Below are 4,919 nucleotides of genomic sequence, written 5' to 3'. Positions count from 1 at the left end.
TTGAGCAGTGTGTTGGGAAACTATTGTAATCCCTCATAATCTGCAGTAATTATTTAAAATGAGCCACATCATAAACATGGAAATAAACTAATTCATTTCCCTAGGTTCTAAAGGACACATATATTCATGCACCCAGTGAGCAACACTAAAAAAAATTTCTGTTTCATTTTCCAAGTGGATCTTTGAGGTTGAGACTGAATGGAATTTTTAAAGATTTTAACTTCTTTGAAATTTTTACTCAGAAGATAAAATTACTTAGATTTTTAACTCTAAATACCTTCAGTCTAGCGGGTCTGACTTGCAAACTGATTGAATTGGGGATTTTCATTTCTTCCCAGTAAATTAATAATCAAATGTTTTATGCAATTGAGGACCATTTCTAAGCTGCTGTAATTTCATTTTTGGTATGTCTTTAACATTTGATTGTTGGATTATATTTATGATTATATTTGATTTCATTAGAAATAAGACATAGGATTGGCTGAGCTGACAGTATAGATCGATATCTTGGGGGGAATGAAATAAACTAGGGAGTGAACTTCTAAGTCCAAGTCAAGAATTTAAACCAAATGTGTTGGCAAATCCTTGTAATCCCAGTACCAGGGAGACCAAAATAGGGGATTGGCAGGCTTGAGACCAGCCTGTGCTAAATAGTGAGTTCAAGGCCAAACTAGACTATGCAGTACGAGCCTCTATCACACACACCCCTATAAAAAGAAACGGGAGGGAGGGAGGGAGGAAAAAGAGAGAAAGAAGGCAGAGAGAAAGAAACTATGAGGACTTGTCTTATTAAATCATTTCTGAGACAATATTCAGAACTTGTCTTTGTTTGGGGTTCTGGTGTTGAATCCACAGAGTGAGCAGTCAGCAAGGAAAGATGAACATAAAATGGGGCAGAAGGGCAGAATGGGTGGCATTGCATGGGCCTGAACCACACAAAGAAGGGTCAAAAAAGTATGCCAATTTTTTACTGTTACTGAGCTTGCTAACCGGTATATCACAGCAGCCAGGGTCCTGGTCATAGAATTAAACACTCACCTCTGGCCCAGTATTTAGAGAAGGAAGAAGGTCCAGGGAAGGGTAGAGCAGGTGCAGGTTCCTCCACTCCTTCCAGCCAGCGAGACAAGTCGCCAGGTTACAAAATATGCATGAGTTACAGAATAGCTACTCTCCTTCTCACCCGAAGAGCATTCCAGAATCTCTCTTGTTTCTTGGCCTTCCTAGAAAGAGAAGAAAAGAGAAATTCTTGGAAATGTAGTTCAGCTCTAAAGTCAACACATTATAAAGCCACTGAATTAGTCCTTTCCTTCTCAAATTGGGGAGAATCTATGTTTTTGCTTTCTAAATTAACCCTTCCCTCTCTCCAAAGAGGTGGAGCAAGTTAGCACTTGATGGTGGTGGTATTTGTTTACCATTTTTAAAAAATTAGGAAAACTAATCTCTATAATTTGAACAGGGAAAAATATTTATGTATTAGAAACACTGACGTAGCACATTTGGTTTGCTAGTTTAACCTTTTAGTGGACTGCATTCAGATCTGCTCTGGAGGGCAGATAACATCCTGTTGGCTCCCACAGCTAAGTCAAATTCTATTGTGTAAATCATTGATAAATGTTGGAATTTTTCTTCATTTTAAGGTAAAATATATTCTTTCTGAATCAGAAATTGGAAAGGAAATGATGCTTAATATTATAATAGGTATATGAATAAAATATTTTGAAACTACAAGATAATTTTCTTTCATAAAGCACTTAAATTCTTTTAGTGTTAATTGTATTTGTTTGTTTTTACTAAATTTGGCACCAGAAATTTACATTGAAAATGTCTTCTCACCCTTGGTTTCTAACTATATTACATAGAAAGATTATTTAACTAAAATTTTGTCAAAATACTAAAAATATACAATATATATTTGGAAGGGCCCAACTCATATTCTAATGGGAGAATTGTACCAATTGCATCTAAACAGTTATTTGTGTGTAAGAAATGTATATATTGATGTACTTTTTATTACTATACTTGAGACTACTCCATGTCATTTGCTCTTTAAGGATAAAGAACATCAGGGTCACATTATCGCAATTTATATTTCAAAATATATATTCCAATACCTTGGAAAATTTAGCATGTCTTCAAGAAAATTTAGCATGTCTTCATGAAAAAGTTTACTTTGTTTATGATTAAGAAGATGGTAGGGCACAGCCATGGAGTTAGAGTGCAAGAGCTTATGCTTTGATTATCTAACCATTAGCCCCTGGAATTTATAAAGAATCCCCAAATGCACTCTGGTTTTCCAGTGAGTGAATAAAGTACTTGTACTGTGCTTTATATGTGGAGTTCACTGACAAAAATATGGCCTCACAACTGACATTATGAATTCAAGGGCAGAAATAGCTGTGTTAGCTTAGTAACCAAAGAGGCCCCAAACATTTATAGAATGTCACAATGTTTTTTCTTCTTTTGAATTGAAATTGCTAAATTAGCCAATAAGATCACATAATTAACTTTGATAGGATTTCTTTTCTATTCAGATATTTAGATAATCAAGTCAAAAAATCTTTATTCTACTGGAACCATGTTAAGGTAAAGGGGAATATATATTAAAACTGTTCCTGGAAAGAGATGAGGCTCATAATGCTTGGAAGAAATGACAAAAGAGGTTTGAAATGTATTAGTTTGGGGAAAAATTGTTAAGAATCGTAGATATAGGTTTACCATAAGAAACTGTTTAAAATGTAAACTTATTTTCAAATGCATGTCAGGTAGAGCCCTGTCTCCCTGAGCATAAGGGAAGTGAGAAAGCTCAGTAGGCAGTTATGTTTAGGGAAACAGAACAATTGGCCTCTAGGTTGGCATAGGGAATAAAGCAGACGCAAACATTTTTACAAGTCCATTTTTGAAATTCAGAAACTCTGATAAGGCAAAACACCCCAGAGTGGACCTCTCTGATGGGTCAAGTGCAATCATTCTGTTTTCAAAGGAGCATACGTATGTGATACTTTTGTCTAAAACAATGATATTCCTTGAGATTTTTGTATTTTTAGTGAACTTTTATTGTTTTAAAAAACTGTGCTTACTACTCTTTTGTCATCCAAAACTTATTCCTATTTCTTAAAAATGAAACAAAGTGACTAAGAATTGATCATGGAAATCAGGCTGCAGAAAATAGAAAAATGCAGAGTTCTTCATATTGGTTATTGTATTAAAACATGAATAGGCCCAGGGATTTAGTTCAGTTGTTCTGCTGCCTGCCTCACAAGCACAAAGACCTGAGTTCTATCCCTGGTACCAAAAAAAAAAAACCAAAAAAAAAACCATGAATAAAGGTTGTCACAAACTTATTTGTAGTCTGGAGTACTAAAAATTAGAGGGTATGTTTTTCAAGTATCAAAACAAAATAAAACTAAGCCACACTCTTTCATCTTTCTAATTACCTAAGACCCTGTACTTACCAAGATTAATACTCTGATGTAAAATAGCTACTACCCTACACTGCTAGCTAATAGATGATTTAATGATTCAGATTTAAAGAGCTGGAATTCTGGTAGTTTTGTATTTTGTATTTTGGTTTATTTTGGTTCCAGGGATCAAACTTGGGATCTTGCACTTGAGAAGAAGGCTGTGGAACCACTGAGCTAAATCCCCAGCCCAGAACTGGAATTCTGAATTAGATCTGACTTAAGCAGGGCTCCTATGAGAGCCAGAAAACATCTGTTTCATCATGTCATGAAGAATAATTTAGTATAAACATGACAGAATTGTTAAATAAAACAACTTGTGTAGATTTTTTCATGTGTGTTGGAAATGTAAAGGGAAAAGCGTTGCTTCCACAAACAATCATTTATAATAGAAACAAAAAGATTCAGACACCAAAGTCCACTTTCTTTACTTAACTAATCGATGAAAATGAGTATAGGGTTATCATGACATGGAGTAAAGTGAACATTTTAATCCAAATTCAGCAACTAATACACAATAGGACATGAAACTATGAACTCAATGCTTAAATTAAAAAAAAAATTACAGTGGAAAACTCACTGCCACTGATCTCCCTTACATTACTCCCCCTCATTTCAAACACACATATTCCATCATTCTTGCCAGTTTCTTAAACTTCCCTGAGTGCATTTATGAGCTATAATTGAAAATATCATGAGTGCTCCTGCTAAGTGTCATCCAATGGGAACACAGGGGCATAAAACCATGGTGTGTCCTCATCCACCTCGGTCACTGGATTTGGCACAATGTGACTTCTGACGGACCCTTGGCTGATCTTTTCTCAACATCAAAGTGAATTTTTTAAAAAGCTAAATATTTTGAATGCATTCAGGACTTCAATGCAGCCTGGAAAGTGTAGCTAAAGACATTTAAGAAAGCAAGAGACACCCTGAGTGTTATAAGTTAAACAATGCAGGCCCAACCCTACAACCAGGGGCCAGAATGGGCCTGAACTTCTGTGGACTTGATAATACTAGAAGTAGCACACACCTTAATCCTTCTGCAGGTCACTGGTGACAGTCCAGTCCAGATCTAGGCTCTGTCTGCCTCCTTTGTCTAACAATGAGAGGAGAGTTGTGCCCTGAATTGGACACTGCCACAATGCTGTAGACCCCAAAAGATAACCACAAGCTTAAAATCTCAGAGAAAATAGTCTTTTTCTTCGCTCTTTTTATTCCAGTTTTTGTTGGATTGTCTTTATTATTTATTTTGGGGTTCTTTTGTGAGCACAAACACTGTTTGTAGGTTTTTTCTTTTTGTTTTGGTTTGTTCATGTTTTTGTTTTTGTCTTTTTTTCCCCTCCTGTCTTTGGTAGTTTCCTGAGGCTTGGGTAATCTTCCTTTGTCCTTCAGCCTTACTTCTAGTTTCTTTCTTTTATTTTATTTCTCCATTTTTCCTCTTCCCCCTTTTAAATTCCTTTA

Source organism: Heterocephalus glaber, unplaced genomic scaffold (genome assembly GCF_053883595.1).
Source record: "Heterocephalus glaber isolate CG9 unplaced genomic scaffold, H.glaber_assembly_v1.0 deba00000594, whole genome shotgun sequence".
Taxonomy (NCBI): domain Eukaryota; kingdom Metazoa; phylum Chordata; class Mammalia; order Rodentia; family Bathyergidae; genus Heterocephalus; species Heterocephalus glaber.
Note: the sequence above shows the minus strand (reverse complement) of the source record.